Source organism: Octodon degus, unplaced genomic scaffold, assembly GCF_000260255.1.
Source record: "Octodon degus isolate 3935 unplaced genomic scaffold, OctDeg1.0 scaffold00004, whole genome shotgun sequence".
Lineage (NCBI taxonomy): Eukaryota > Metazoa > Chordata > Mammalia > Rodentia > Octodontidae > Octodon > Octodon degus.
Window position 1 is genome coordinate 8410968 of NW_004524580.1, and position 17986 is coordinate 8428953.

Sequence of the window (17986 nt, forward strand, 5' to 3'; positions counted from 1 at the left end):
AGCATATTCTTAGTATATTTATGAAGTTTGATCAGAAATTCCAACAGTAACAATTTGCCTTCTCAATTCTAAGCTTTTAGCCTCCTTAAAATAGTTCATTCTGAGCCCACTTACATATACTTTAGAATAAGAGTTTTAGTAAAAGTTGTTTTCAAAGAAATTCAAAGATAGAGCTTTCTGAAGTCTCGAGATTTTTTTTTTTTTTTTTTGAGGTTTACATCTAGAGGTGGTTACAACTATGTATCACTTCCAAATGCAGGGCAGATTGAAAGTGGTGATGACAGGAGTACGCTGCCAGAAGATCTTGGGTGGAGTCCATCGTTTCCCTGTGAAAGGAAATTCTGAGAAGCATGAATGGATGTATACTACCTGTATGTTTCATTGTTGGTTTAAATAAAAGAGAGAGGAGTTTAAAAAAAAAAAAAAAGAAATTCCATGATTGTTTAATTTTTTTCATGTTTTTTATGGTGGGCTTTCTGGAGATGGAAATAGATGTAGGGACAGAAAGAGAGAGGAGAGGGCAACAAAAGGAAAAGTAGAAAGGATTAAGCTTCTAGATGTATATGAGTCAATTCTAGTAATGAACATATTTTTTATGTATTGCAAATATATACTAATAAAAACAAATAGATGGAAAAAAGAAAAGTATCAAACAGTCATCCACTGTTTTTGCCACTTTCTGAAGCAGTATGAAAGTCCTCTTTCATGAGTGTCTTTGGTGGCACTGTTGTGGCTGCCCTGATGTCCCGAATCAATTCAAAATATTTACCCTCCATGGTAACCTTGACCTAGGGAAAGAGTCAGAAACCACACAATGCTGGATATGGTGAATGAGACTTACCAAGTGTTTTTAGGAGCTTGCTTTCATGTTGGATGGTGATTGGTAACAGCATCTATGGTATTTTTGATTATACATTGTAAAGACACCAACGAGGACTTGCAGAGGTTGTAATTGTTATAAATGCCAAACATATTTTGAGAATTACTTTGTGCTCATTATAAAATACCGTATCTTCAGATACATCCTTGCTACAAAAGCATTGTGCTGTGGCATCTACATTAAAAATTACTAACATCAGGGTGAAATGAAGAGTTGCTAATTCAGAGTTGGATGTTGGAAAATTAAAGATGAAATGGAAATATTAAAAGTCAGTTCCTATTATTTTTTATTTCCTTCACAAGAAATAGAAAAAGAACTTTGAAAGGAAAAAAGCTGTAATCTCAATAATCATTCTTTGGTCGTAGTCTTATTTGTATTATATTACCAGTCTTCAATTGTATATCACAAGTATAGTAATTAATTTTTACTCTGATTCTGCCACAGGCTGTAATACATGTAAGTCGTAAGTGCCAAGTTTTTCTGATCTTTTAATGTTTTATTTCTGCCCATTTGACTCATAAAATAGGAAATGGTATTTTTCTTTCATTTTGAAACGAACATTTTTCTATTTTTACAGTCAAAAGTTACGATTGATCGTTTATAATGAGACAAATTCAAAGCTTACTGCTTTTTTACTTTTTTCTTCGTGCATCTCAAACTCATGTTTCCTCAAATTCAAATTTATATTTTTTAGGGCAGCCTAAAAGATAAAAAGATATAACACATTCTAAAATGATATACCACTCACCTCTTCCCACATTTTCTCAGGAGATACTTCCAAACTATTAGATTACACAACCTGTAATGATCTCAAATGATATCTTTATTATTATTGCCATTTAAAAAAATTTTACATATTCAATGTTGAGTCCAAAGTTATACTTCTTGGGTCAGGGAGAGAGCTCAGTAGAATAAGCACTTGCTTGGCAAGCGCAAGGTCCTGTGTTCAATTCGCATTAACAAAAAAAAAAAAAAAAAGTTATTCTTCCTTCTAAGAAATGTTTACCAAGCATGTTCTCATTGGCAGGCACTTTTCTCTGCTGAAAAGGAAGACAGACAGAACATAGCTATTCAATAACTCAGACAGTCTGGGGTAGTGATGACCACATTGATGATGTTAGTGTGCTAAAGTCTCTGTACAGTGTTTGAGGCACAATTATTTACATTATTTTAATATTCTTATTAGAAACATCGCATTGGTACCTCTGGATTGGGCTTTTACTGTGAAGATTATCAAATTCTACATGCAAAAGTTTTCTTTTTTTTTCTGGAAAGACAATTGTTAAACATTTACCAGGGCACCATAAAATCCATGATGAAAATAAAACAGATTATGATGAAATAAGCAATGTGTGTGTGTGGTGGGGGTGGGGTGCTCTATCGTGGTCCAACAAAAGCCACATTTTCCTTGATAGAAATTTTAAAAAATAACAATGATTCAGTGTACTTTTTATTTACTGTATTAAGTAGGATGATGGGCCTGGAATGGAGTTAGAAGTCGGAGACATTCATGTTATTTTTTAAGGAGTTACTAAGTAATTGAAAAGGAAGTAGAAGCATGGAGTGAAATGCAAAATGATATAAAAATAAAGATAAATATACATTTGTATGTGTCAAGGTATACACCAATGAAAGAAGGCCTGGATTCTGCAGGCTTCTTAGAGGCAATTTACATTTTTTCAGGAGGAACAGGGAAGTATTCTCTTTCTTGCATGTAAATAGTAAGAGTTTTCCTTTTGAGCATAAAGATCCACTCTTTGCTGTTTTGAATCCTAAGATTGCTGACTAATCAGGTGACAATCCGACTAAGGATTTCCAGGAAACATAAGGAAAGAGAGACAACTCCACTGGGCTTCCCGCGTCACCGCAAGATCTCCCCATGATGAAGTTCAGGCAGCTCTGTCACTTCGATCTTCAGGGAGGGCACTGAGGGGTTAGGGATTGTTTGCTTGGGATTTTTGACTTCATTTAAAATTTAACTATGCAAGTAGCTTCCTCTTACAAAGCACCTCAGTTTCTGACTTTTCTGTCTAAAGGCAGGTCAATTATTCCACTCAGCAGTGTAACTTTTCTCTAATTTGGAGACTATAGAATAATTTAGGGATATTCAAGAGAAACAGAGAAAGAGGCCATCATCAAATTCTTCCCACATTCTCACCCAGGCGTAATTGAGGCTAGTAACAGAATTTACCCTAGGCTTGTGAGGAACATCTCTGGCAGTAATCAGCAAGTTGAAGAGCTAAATGCACCATTAGCATGGGTGGCACATTCAGGAGAGAGTTCCCTGCTATCATTAGTTTGTATCCTCCAGTGTTCTAGTTTAAAGCCAAAAATGTTAAAATTTTAATTAGCTCCCATCTAAATGCCATCTTGGTGAGTCAAACCTGAAGAATAAAATATTTTTCGAGATGTATTAGTGGGGTCCAGTTGCTCCCTGAGAATGGAATTGCTCACTTGGCGCTTTTCTGTACTCCTGCTCTGTCCGGGCCCTGCATGCAGGTGGCCCTTCCGGGTGCTCAGTCTCCCATGGCAGTCCCCGCATCTGTGCAGATTTGCAGGGTGGATCCACTCTCAGAAATGTGGCGTCTCTTAAAAGTTTCCTCTTTCAAATTTTCGTTTTACTTCTTTCTCAATTTATTTACTCACATAATAAATGCAGTTAGGACTTAATTATGTTTTTTTATTTATATTTATTTAATTTTATATTTTAGGGAAGGGTCTACAGGGTGCTCAGGGTCTCATACTAGATCAGACTCATAATGATCCGCGGGTTTACAGCCTCCCAAGAGCTGGGATTACAGGCGTGCGCCCCCATGCACAGTCTCAATTGCTGTCTCAGTGCACCCAGAGGGCGGGGCCAGCAGCATGCCTGGGGATTGAACCTCCGGCCCCTGCGCCTGCTTGCAGGCACTTTAATCCACTGAACTATTTGGCTGGCCCAATTATGGTGCTTTTAAAGATTAAAACTAGAACTAAAAAAATAGAACAAATGAAGATCTAAGTCTATAAATATCACAATATTTCTTTCTCTTGGAATGTGGCATAAATTGATCACAACAAATCAAGCTGAATAAATGTTTTTCTAGAGCCAAATCAAGGCAACCCACCAAAGTGGAAAGCAAGCAAATCTCTGTAATCTTTGTCAAGGTGGGAAAAACAAACATAATGTTCAAATCATTCATCAATTTTATGTAGTGTCTTTTAAGAAGCATTTGTATTTTGGAAGTTTGAATATAAATACAACAAACAATTCAAGGAGTATTAAAAGCCCACTTACAACAAGTAATTAGTGTTAGCAAGGATTTGTGTGCATGTGTGTATAGGTATATGCACACATAAATACATGAACACACACACACATATAGACATATATGTGTGTCCATGTCCCTTTTAAAACTTAAGCATTTTGAAATACATAATTATTGTTCTTTCTGTCTTCTGCCACTGTGAGCTGCTGCCACTCTGCCATATGCCACCCTGCTTTGGAGTCAGCCAATGATGGACTTAGTCCTCCACAAACTTTGAGCTGAATAAACCTTTGTCTGTCTGTCTGTTTGTCGGTCTGTCTTCCTGCCTGCCTGTCTGTCTGTCTGTCTGTCTCTCTCTCTACATACATAAATAATTATATATTATAATATATGCTTATATACCAATTTTTAAAAATTTAATGGCATTTTGTACTGACATATACATCTATATAATCATTTTGAACTATTTCATAAATTTCTATTGAAACAGCCTATTATAGATGCATTTTCAGATTATTTCTAGGTTTTTACTTGGTACTTAAAATAAAAAGTTTTCTTCAGTATAGTGTCTTTTTTTTATTACATTTATTTATTGTGTGTGTGTGTGTGTGTGTGTGTGGCCAGCTCATCCCACCAGGGGGCGGGGCTGGCTGGCATGTGGTGCTGGAGGATCGAACCGAGGTCCCTGTGCTTTGCCAAGCTTGTTTCAAGTAGTTGCTTTAGACCACTGAGCCATCTCTCCAGCCCTCAGTATAGTGTCTTTATATCATGAATTCCACTTAGCTATGGCCTTGTAGCTTTAATAATTTCATGTGGATGTAACTAATAATATGCTTTCAGATTATAATACTTGTGACCATTTTATTCCCACTTAGGCATTTTATTGGATGCCGGACAATACCTGTTATCTATAGAATTTATATATTTAATTGAATTTTTAAACTCTAAAGTGGTTTTATAAAATTAGTTTCCATGGACTTTAAATATATGATATCATATACTTTCCAGCAATTTGCTAAGTCAGAGATGACTACCATAATTTTCTACTATGAATTTATCAATTTGCATGTCAAAATAAGATGAAAGTTAAAGGCCAAAGAATTTCACTTACAGTATTTAAACTGATAGAAAAATTGCATTTCTATGAAAATCCTGTAATGTTTTGAAATATATATGTATATCACAAAATGCATATGTAATGCAGCTAATCAGCATATTCATTACCTCTCATGGTTATTATTTTAATGATGCTAACGCTTTGCACCCACTCTGCTGCAGTATTTCAAGAACATACATTATACTGTAAAGGAAAGGGGCTTAGAGAGCAGAGCAACGTGAGAGAACATGAAGATAACAGGCTGGACAAATGACCAGGATTTGTTATATGCATGGATATAAGCTGTCACAATGAAATCAATTGCTCTAATTAGTATGTGCTAATAAAAATATATAATATATGCTATTAACTGCAATCATCATTTTTCACAGTAAACCCACTTTTGGAAAGTTATTTTATTAAATAGTATATTCCACCAAATAAAATAATATAAGGACATGTCAAGGATCTAGGAAAACATAGAATGATGTTTAAATACCCTAATTTTCAAATAAAATGATATCTTTGTTCATTAACCAGAGAAAGTCTAAACTTTACAATTTGATAATATGTTTTCATTAAATTTTGTTAATAATAATCTAAAGAATATTTCAAAAGCCAGTGCATGTAGTGCTCTCTACTGGCCTTATCTTTATTGCAACTACAACAAGAATCAAATTTGTAGTTATATAAGGTTATGAAAATAATATATCTCAAAAGGCTCATAGGATTTTAACTCCTGTTTTATTTCTACTTTTATGGCAGTTTGTGTGTAATTGTGTGCACATGCAAACCTATTTATTCTTGAATTTCTCTATCAATATTAGTTAGGAGCTCATCACAACTAATTGTACAATAAAAAGAAAATACAAAAAAAGATGAATATAGACCATGAACATAACGCATGGTGTTTTAAAATTCAGTTAATGCACCACGGCAGAGGCCCACCTCCTTGCTTCTCTCTGGTGAAGACCAGTGAAGTTCTCACAGGAGAACTGTATGTAGAGAGCTATATATTCAACAATTTATGTGGTCAGTACCACCAACCTGGGCTCTTTCCTTTCTTTTTTCTCCCTCTATTTCCTGTACTATCCTCTGGGGGCGGGGAAAACCTCACTCAACAGAAGAAGGCAAAACATTGAGTTTACACACCTATAATATTCAACAACGGAACTTAAAAAAAAATTGGGGTATAACTATGAATGTCCATTTTGTATCTGTGTATTCAAAGTGGTCGGGATAGATATATAGTTGCATTCTCTTAATGAATGGAATGATTTTTTCTAATGGTGTTTGTAAGTAGGATCACAAGTCTGCATCTTGTACAGCAGTTAACCACTAAGAAGGATATATGCAGTGTATTATTTGTTGAAACTGTACTTTTGATTTGATTTGAAACTGTCTCATTGCTATATGTTTATCAATAAAACTTTGAAAAGAAAAAAAAAAGAAGGCAAAACAAAACAAAATTGCAAACCTCAGTGCTACTCTTTTAAAGCATAGGAGAAAATTTCATTACCAGTGGTTATATAAAAGCAATTTGCAGAGGGCAGGGTGGGGGGATGCGTTTTTCCCTTACAGTATTCTATAATTTCACGTGGAGGGGCTATTAGGTGCATAACACTGAAGATACAGAACTATTCAAGACCATCAGATCCCCTGTGGAATTATTGGTATTTGTGGAATTATTACTCACTTTAAAGAGTTGCTATAAAGTGACATGCCTAATGTGGCTAGAGCTTGTAACAGACAAGTAAATGAATTTGAGAATTTAGGAAGACTAATACTTATAGTGCTTTATGAAAAAAAATGAATTCTAGATAGTAAGCAAAGATAGAATCCATAAAGAACCTATCAGTGTCAGGTGACATGTGGGGAGAAAGAAAGAGGGGTCAGTGTGGCTAAAGAAAACTTAGCCAAGGGAAGGTGAAAATAGAGAGGGAGTAAATTTAAGGCTACAATTTAAAGAGGAGATTTAGCCTTCTAGGTGAACAGGTACAAAGATGTGCGCTAGGAAGATGGACTAGATACTCTGTGCAGAAATGTCCAGGGTTTTCAATGGCAGCCCTTGGTAACACAGTAGATACATATAGTGAGGGACACAAGTCACCAAAATATCTCCTTTGTTTCTGCTATGTATGAACAAACGAACAGTACCAGAGAGCACAGAAGGAGGAAGAGTTTGGGAGAAAAAAGAGTGAACTTAAGTTTTTACCCTATGAAGTTTGATGTAGCTTTTGGGTCTCTAAATGGTTATGTCATCACTGCGGCTGTGTGAGTCTGCAGCTAAGAAGAGATTTCTGGAGTAGAGGACTAAATTTGGAGATGATGTGAAGTATAATTGAAATCACTCAAGTGCAAAAAAAAAAAAAAAGCCATGTAAAGAATGACTGCTGACTGAGAAAAAAGGGATGTCTTAGATTAAACCTCGAGAAAATCCTATATTGCAATTTCTAATAAAGAAAGGGGGTTGAGGAAAGAGATAGAGGGACAACAAAAAGGTATTGATGGCAAACATTTCAAGGGGACACCAAGTAAATGAACGGTAGTGTCATGAGTGCTGCTGAGAGTGTGAGAGCAGACTTGGAATAAGTCCACCGGATTAGTGCTTTGGAATGCTACTACAGTCCTCATTGAGAGCTGTGTGGGTTTAGAGGCTGGGGAAGTGTGGTTTAGAAAAGAGTTCTGGGTGAAATAAAGCCGGTGAAGTAGAGGCAGTGAAAAGATAGTGAAGGTGTGTGTGTGTGTGTGTGTGTGTGTGTGTGTGTGTGCATAGATAAGCAAGTTGAATTACTGGGTAGAGGCAGCTAGTAGAGGTGGAGAGTTGAAGATACAGGAAGAGCTATTGGAGATGGCTGATGGCTAACAAAAGGCAGAGGGGGTAAGAGGTATCCAGACTATAGGTAGTAAGACAATAGGCTAAGGACAAGGAGATTGCCTCACCTGGAACCAGAAGCAAGAATAGATGGTACTGCAGGTAGGTCTGTAGAACTGCGAAGAGATGCGTGCGATTCTGGGAGAGATTTCTGTGAAAGTTGGAAGCAAGCCTGTGCCCTGGGACTGAAAGGAGTCCAGGAAGAGGACAGAGGATGGGCAAAACACTGAGTAATTGATCAAAGTGGATCAAGATCCTGGCTTGGTCTGCTTTAAGGCTTTTCTGCGCTTACGTTGTTGGGGACAACGCCCTGGTCATGGAGATTCTCTCAGCCCCACGTCCCTTGAGGCCCAGAGTGTGGGGGACCCTGAGATGGCTACTCTGATTATGTCCCACAAAGTAGCTCAGAAAATGGTGGTTTGGGCTTTGTTCAGTGTCCTCAGTTTCTCTCTGCACTGTCCTGATTTTGGACAAATTGGCTTTTCCTTCATGACTCTGACAGAAAAACAGATGTAGGAAAATTTTCTGGCAAAACACATCCAATATGGCTACAGTTTGTCTAAACAAGCACACTGTTAATTGTATTTTTTATTGTATTACAATATGGTAGGACTACTAAAACATTTGAAGCTGCTACATAATTGCACGTACTGATTTTGTGTCTGACGTACCTGGAAGGTAGTTTAACTCTAAGAAAGATAATATTTATATTGAGATGTATATTATTGAATAAGTTGCATCCACTTGAATATATTGACTCCTGAGTACAGATAAAATGTAATAACATTCTGAGTCAAGATAGTAAAGAACATGAAATTTAAGCAACAGTAAAAAATGACACCCAGAGAGATTGTAACAGCTGCCCAACTTTCCCTGCTAACAGAGAGCAGAACTCAGACTTGAGACCAAGTGTAACACAATTTAGTGCATTTTATATTTTAGTGCAATATATATTATATATATTTGTATTGAAATCACTCAAGTGCAATAAAAGCCGTATAAATATTGGCTGCTGAATGGGTTAAAAAGTGGTGCCTTAGATTAAACCTAGAGAAAATCCTATATTGCAATTTCCAATAAAGAAAGGGGATCCAGGAAAGAGATGGAAAGAAAGCAAGAAGAGATTGATGGCAAACATATCAAGGGGACAAAAGTAAATGAGTGATAATGTCATAAGTATATATGATATATATATATTATATATATTATATATATGTATGAATTAAATAAGTAAAAGTACCATCCATAATACAGTCTCTTCTCTCTCTTTCTCTTTTTTTTTTGGTACTGGGGGTTGAACTCACTTGCCAGACAGACACTTGTGCCAAGAAGAAGAAAACAAAATCATACTCAAGCCAGAGTCAGGTCTTGATGCCAAATCACAGCTTGGTTCCCTGGTTGGATGGCACTTGGTACCATTTTCCTCATTATTCATCAGGGCAGACATGAAGCAATGCACGTGTTCTTCCTATCCCCATGGAATGGATTCTAGGCATCTCAGGGATACCAATATCTTCACAGGCTCCGTCCCTTGGACAGAAGAGTGTAGTATTTGTATATAACCTGTGCACATCCTCCATTATATTTTAAATCATCTCTAGCTTAATTATTTATAATGCCTAATGCAATGTAAGTGGAATGCAAATGGTTCTATAATGTATTGCTTAGGGAATAATGACAGCAGAAAGGTCTGTATGTATTCAGTTCAGATGTAATTATTTTTTTCCAAAAATATTTTGTGATTAGCTGAATCCACACATGTGAAGCCCACAGAAGAGGAGGACCCAAGCTGTATTATTTTTTCAAAGTCTTACAAATTTGTCTTAGAAAAATTGATAGCATACAATGAAAAGAATATGTGAGACTAAATTCAAAATTCTGAAGTTTCTTATGCTTCATATCCCTGTATGTACCCACAAATTACTGCTCTATGAAATACTAACTTTATCAGTTTATATTGTGTCAAGTAGGATAAAATATGGTAGCAACTAAATCTCAAAATAGCTTAAATATTATGGACTTTTAAACAAAAAGCAATAAAGAAATTACAGATAAATGAGAGATTTTAAGATGACTAAGATACAAAATAACTGTATTACATTCTGAATAAGCTGTTCATGAGTACAAACGTAAGGGAATTACTGAAGAAACCTCTTTATTCCAGATGAATGGTCTGGAATGGCTCCAACTTCATTCTAAAATGAAAATGAGTTTTGAAATAATGACGGTATGGTCATTCAGTTGAAATGTCTTGAAGAAAATGTAGATACAGAGAAAGAGAACAGCTACAAAGAATTAAATGGTGATGCATACATGGTGTCATTCACAACAGTTCTGTTACAGTTCCTACTATGACCAATTTTACAATTCCCTACAAAGCCTGGGGAGAATGAAAATATCACTGAAATTGTACTGCCAGGTAGAAAGAATTTTATATTCTATGCGGGCAAACTACTGTTAGAGATGGACAGCATCATAATCTTTTAGAACATAAGGGCCTGGCACTTTTATTAAAACTACTTGATGTATAAGACAAAGACTAACGAGTGGAAGACGTGTGAAGGATATACATAGGATACCATTTTCATATGGCATTTGCGTGAGGCGAGTTCCGGAGACAGAGTATTTACATTCGATGGCAGTGGAACTTTCACATTAGTCGGTGAGATAAAATATTGAGGGACTAGGAACGATGGTAAATGAGCAAGTTTAGGCTTTTGTATTGTGTGCAGCTCATAACTGGAGCTCTTTGAAGAACTCCTACCGAGTCAGTGTGAGTGTGGGTGGGGGTAAGTGCCGGGTTAATTGTTACATTCAACATCATTCAGAAGAAAAAAATGGAAATAAAATTGCAGCATTTAAATTTTAGCCTTTCGATTTTCCTTCAACTCTATTCTAGTTTTATTTTCTCTCATTATTATTTATATCCTGTGTTTGATTTTTTCCCCTCTCTTGTCTTCTTGGTTTATTGAAGAGATTTGTTCCATAAAGTTAAATTTCAAGGCATTTTAAAAATCAAGCAAATGTCATTCATCTACCCATTTTTCTATACAATTGAAATATCATTCTATTGAAAGTATTACTAAATAATTTGATTGCAAAATGGATTTTGTGAAGAAAGAGGTACATTGCTAGATGTCTCCGTGGTGTGCCAACAGTGCTAAGCCTGCAGGTAACTTTAATTATCATCTGACAGATCGTTTTTCTCTTTTAGTAGTTTCCTAATCCTTTGGGATCCTCAGTCCTGAGTGACTATAGATGTTTCCTCCATGTAATGAAAAAAACCTGACTGAATGTGCTATTTCAGGGATTTGGCTTTCATATCATGTATGAATGCCCATTCTTGCAATGTGATTTAGGGATGAATTACAGTATGATCATATGTCAAGAATATTACTATTTAACACACTACCAAATCCAGCCTCGGATTATCTTTAAGGCTAATGCTTCAGATTACAATCAATTTTTATTTTATCTGTTTTTAATTTGGGAAGTTCATATTTATAGAAATTAAAAGAAATATTTAAAATGTGAAAATGTTAAATGCTATATATAGACAATTACTGTTGGTTCCCCAGGTTGTTAAGAGATGAAAATTTTTAGACCTAAACAAATCATTTCCGCAAGATAGTTTTAAAAGGACCATGTCAAATGCTAAACAAATTCAAACTCTTGCAATTGTTAATCTTGTACCAGAATATTTTACATTAATATTTTAAAAGATATGTATTAAGATATAACTCTGAGCATCTTAAATTTCTCTATGGTTTTAGGCAAAAGACTCAATTTTATTGATTAATATTCAGCGTATTTATAAGAATTAAACCAATACTCAACAATGTGGAAACTCCATATGTGTAAGCTGCACATATATGGATAAATCTGTGTTTGAATTTTGTTTACAAACCTAATTCATAGGGCTGGATGAATAATTACTAGATGAAAAGAAGGAACAAATGAAGGAATAAACAAATGGAGTGGTTAAAATATATCTAATTAGTAATCCTAATAAAATGTATGAATGTCAATTTTAAATCTTAAATTTTATATAGTAACTGTAATATTGCAGGCATACTAGTGTTACATACAATATCTGAGCCATAATGAATTTGTAAGTTATCACAGGCTGTACGGACATTTGCAAATCTCAGTAGATTACTTCTTAGCGGAGCTAGGCTTGAGAATCAGCTAGTAAGGTAAAAATTGCCCTTGAAATCCATTATATTCCTCATAATTCTTGATTCTAGGTCTGTTCCTTTTTATATAGTAATCTGAAAATGCATTAAAATGTGAGCAATGTGATTATAAGCTTAAGTAAAAATTCCAGGCAATAAGTGACTCATTTCTCAGGGACAGTATAGCTTTAGAACAGTTCCTGTTTAGAGGCCAGTCAGCTGACTTTGGTTCCCAGATCCCTAGCTTAGTAGTTGTGTGACCTTGGCCACATGATTTAGTAGGTCTTGTTTTATTTCACATTTGTAGAGCTGGATTACATCAAACCTATAGAATAGCTTGTAGTGAGGATCAGCTGAGATAATCTATGTAAGTGGTTTGAAACAGTGTGTGGTGGGCAGTCAGTGTGTTTGTTATTTCTCTCGACTTTATGACCACTATAAAATTCTTAATAGGGAACAAATGATGGATGAGAATTATAAAATGTTTCTGAAGCTTGAAGGATTTACTCCGTTCTATTTTAATAAATCAGCCTCTGTAAACTTAATGAATATAAATAAATTGTTTCTTTAGAGGATTGCGGAGATAAATGTCAACAGCACACAGTAGGTAATACTTACTAGATTTTAATTTAAATCTTCCTTGAACGGACCAACACATGCACTATCCTCGGAAACGATATGGAGATGACCTTGGCAGCCTGCGTCTTATCTTGTCTGTCTATCAGTACCTTTGGACAGAAATCAATCTTCTGCTCTTAGGTATTAAATGCAGATTAAGGGAAGGTTTGATTCTAAATCCAGTTCGAAAGTTTAATGTACCTATAGAGAAACTACTCTATCACACTATGACCTATCAGGTTTTTTTTGTGCATAAATCTTTTTTTGTCTCACAGGCCAAAATGTTTTCTCTATCTCTATACCTGGTCACATATCAGTAGCATACCCAAGCCCAGCTCAAATCCCCGAAGGAATGGCCCCTCTAGTTCTGCCTTGTCCCCAGGTCTAGTCCCAGTTTTCCCCCCACACACTCTTTCTGTACTGCCAGTTACACTTGTACTTCTTTACTATCGCCACCTCTACTGAGTTTTTCTCAGGTACAACCTTCCGACCATGGAGGTCACCCCCTCTGCCTGTATAAGGCACCGTGTCTCCTATCCTGCTGAGACTACTGATTGTTGAATTCCTAGCTTACACAGTCCGAGTCACTCACTCATGCTTCCAGGGTCTATTCAGCATTGTGACCCAACAGAGATTACATGATATGTTTAGTATTCTAATTAGTAAATAGGACACACCAATTTCACAACTCTTAGGAGCTGGCAGGTAAAAATAAAATTTTTAAAAGGTTACTGTAATAAATAAGATGTGATTGAAAACGTCAGTGAATGTTTGAATTTTAAATTATGGTAAAACGTATAATACCACTAAGCCCCCTGCAATACTCTCCCAGATTCCTAAAACACTTCTCTCTTGCTTCTTGTCGCTTCTGAAGCAGTCCTGGGCATCTTTTTTTGTGGGTGTCTTTATAAGGTATAAAAACATGGTGAATGCTGCTGATGGCCGACATCCAACAGTAAGGCAGCCTCACAAAACACCGAGGTGTGTCCTCGCTCACCGTACTCACACTTACTTCCTTGCTCTGTGAGAATTTTGGCTTTTCCCCAAAGTCAAAATGACAGTGAAAATGTAAACATTTTGGCCGGATTGAAGACATCAAGATACTCATTACAGGGTGAACAAAGATATGAAATACAACTTCCAGGCTGCTTCAGAAAGTGCAAGAAGGGCCAGGGAGACAGCTCAGTGGCTTAAGTGCCTGCCGGGCAAGTGTTAGGTCCTGAGTTTGATACCAGGTACTACAGAAAAAATCCAGGAAGTACAAGAAACATGAGAGAAGTTTGTGCAAAGCAAAGAGGAGCATTTTGATGAGGATTAATTGCAATGTATATTTTATTGTCATCATTTTTTTCAGTTTTAAAAATTACCATATTTAGTGATCACACCATGTATGTCACCACTACAGTTCTGTAGCTAACTCACTTTTTACTTTGTTAAGAGCTGTGTACCTCCTACATAAATGTGGAGTATTTGTGAGCATTTATGTGTACATGCCATTATATTTGAGTGACAGTACAGTCATTTAAAAAATAATTATTTTCCCTATTGTACTGTTCATCTGAAGGAGAGAAGATCAACAAGAGTTTGACATTTTTTCATTCTTTTTTTTCATTCTATCAATCTGTTACATGATCTCTTGAACTAAAATGTTTCCTTTTATTTTAAGCTAGAAAAGGTGGAAAACAATGTTTCACGCTGTACCTAGGTGCCTTATTTAAGTAGAAATTGTTATTTTCTTCATAACCTTTCCTCATGAAAATATAAGTCAAACTTTGATGACATGAACTTGCATTGTTAAAGCTCATTATAATGCTTAATAAATACTTAAGTATCTTACAATGTCATAGCAATTTTGTTTCTTCTCACGGTGTTCATTGTTTTGTAAAACGAGATTCATTAGTAGCAGACAGAAAAATAGCTATATTGTTGAAGGCCCTTTTATGGATCATGTACTCAAAACAGTTTTTTATTTATTCTTTCTTGGGCCTCTATGAAGATATTATTCTTCATTACAGATAAGAAAATTAGTACCCAGAGGATCTAAGGAACAGGACTACTTTCTCTGAGATAGACCAAAATGCCATCAGTTTTCCATTTTTCCCTTTTCTATTTTTCAGAAACTACATTTTAAAAATCACCTTGTGCCACATTAGCTTTTTAACCCACAGTTCAAAAGTGAATTTACTACTTGGGAGACAGCTCACTAGGACAAGCGCCTGCCTGGCAAGCGCAGGGTCCTGAGGTCTATCCCTGGTTCTGCCATAAAAAAACAAAAACAAAAACAAACAAACAAAAAAACCGTGAACTCACCCATTGAACTCTTATTCTGTTATTCATGAATATTCATATGTTAATATTTAAAGTTGGTAACTGTTTGAATGCCAACAGATTACCTTGCCAAGAGAATTTGCTGTGCGTCTGTCAGTAAGATTCTAACATGGGACAAACTAGACTGAGACACTATAATTAAAACAATCAGGCTGCAGATGGATTCACTTGTTGTGAAATGCATTTCTTGTGCCAACTTTTGACACAATCAAAAATTTTTCACCTTTCTCCAGGATGTATATAATCGGCTCTAATAATCAAACAGTGGTTTTCAAAAGATCATTTATAGGAGAGGAATGAGTTTTTTTCTTTCATTGAAATCTCTTCTTCATCTATACAAACTGGATACATTTTTAGCATCTGCAAAAAAAAAAAAATTAGCCATTCTTAAAGTGAAGAACCAATGCCTCAAAAATTATTCTCATTTTACATTTGCTTCTTTCAGTTACTATGAAAAACTTTAGTGTCTGAGCCATCTTTATGATTTGTTCTGTTTTCCAAAAGCCTTTGAAAAGTTTGAGAAGTTTAGAAAATAGCAAAGGACCATACGCTTTAATCTTAGCTGGCTCCTTTTATCTTAGTAATGTTTCTTGTCTGGTTTCAAACGAACTTTTGACATATTTTTGTTCTCTAAAATGATAGCTTTAAACCAGTGTAAACCAGGGACATAAATGTAATATTTTTAAGAGACCGTCTGCCATGATTTCCTCATACTGTAATCATTTGGCTTCATATCTCCACTACCACATTCTAATATTCTGTAAAAATTTTGTGCTTTGTAACCTCATTATAAAATTGTCCATTTAACAGCACAGTGAAAAACATTGACATAAAATTTTTTAACTTGCACCCAAACTATAATGTTGTATAGTCTTTTGTGTAAACATCACACATTCAAATTTATTATTTGAAGACCAGAGAGATAGCTGAGCAGACTAAGCATCTGCTTATGCAAGCACAGGGACCTGGATTTAATCTCTGCACCACATGCCCTGCCGGCCTTGCCTCCAGGTGCACTGGGATGGCTACTGAGTCTGGGCATGGTGGCACACACCTGTGATCCCAGTGCTGAGGAGGCTGAAAACAGGAGGATCACTATGAGTCCAAACTGCATAGTGAGACCCTGTACCAAATGTATTAATAAATAAATAAAACAAATTTATTATTTTATTCTTATTTTATGACTATTATTGAGAAACAACTTAATTGCCATAAAATCCATTTAGAGTGTCCAGAGAGTAGTTTGAAATACATTCATACATTTGTGCAGCCATCACTGCGTATGATTTTGGGTTTTTTCATCAGCCCCCAAAGAAAGCCCCTATCAACTAGCAATCATTCCTTTTTCCAAAATTTTCCCGTCTCCAATCAACTACTAATCTACATTTAATCATTCTGGAGATTTAATAGAAATAGAATCATATAATATATGATCTTTGGTGCCTGGCTTCATTCATTTACCATAATATTTTCAAAGTTCAACCATCTTATAATTCAATATTTCATTTTATGTCCAAGTGATTTTCCCTTGCATAGATATATCATATTTTGATGTGTTATCCAACTAATCGTATTTGGTTGTTTTTACTCTGGCCACGATATATAATGCTGTTGAATATTCATGCATGAATTTTCCTATAGACACAGGCTTTCTTCTCACTTGAGCATATCCCTAGGTGTGTGTATTATCAAAGAATCTAAGGAAATGGAATACTTTTTCCAATTGATTGTATCACTTCACAATCTCATTAGCAATGTACAAGGGTCCTATTCATCAACATTTGTTATTGTCAGTCGTGTGACTTTTGCCATTGACATGAATGCCAAGTAAGACCTCACTGTGTTTTTCATTTGCAGTTCCCTAGTACTAATGAGTATCTCTTCATGGCCTTACACTGGCTATTCTCTTTGGATAAATTTCTGTTCATGTGCTATTGTTGTTTTTTGATAGTGCTAGGATTGAATTCAAGGTCTTTGCACTAAATAGTGGGAGCTAAGTCACTAAATTATTCACATTGGGCTTGAACTTGTGACTCTCTTTCCTCAGCCTCCCCCAGTGCAGGCACTACAGGTGTGTGCCACCAGCCCCAGCTACATTACTTTTGAAAAGAAGAATTTAATCTTTTGTTGTCTATTTGTAAGAGTTCTTTACATAACTAATATATAATTTGCAAGTATTTTCTCATCTATGTTCTTTTGTTCCTTTTTTTTTTTTAAATTTTAGTGAAGGATCTACAGAGTATTCAGGGTCTCACTACTAGATCGGACTCATAGTGATCTGCCTGTTTACAGCCTCCCAAGAGCTGGGATTACAGGTATGCACCACCAAGCCTAGTGTCTCTCTCTCTCTCTCTCTCTCTCTCTCTCTCTCTCTCTCTCTCTCTCTCATTTTAGGGAAGGGTCTTGCTTTCTTAATAATGTTTTTTGAAACACAAATGTTTAGATTTGGTATAGTCTGATTTACCTACTCTTTTCCCTTGTGGTTCATATTTCTGAAATCACAACTAAGACTATTGCCCCCCAGATCCAGCCCAGCCCAGGCCCAGAGAGTGTGTGGGAGAGCTTCCTGCTTTCCTGAGCCTATGGGAACTCTCTGAACCAAAACCCAGGCATGCCGCGTGAGTGAGACCCTCTTCCCCACACTCGGGACCCCTCCACCCCTCCAGAACCCCCATCCCCAAGTCTGCCAAGTGAACAAAAACTTCTGCAATGCTCTTAGGACCCCCAGATCCAGCCCAAGCCCAGGTCTGGCTAGTGTGTGGGAGA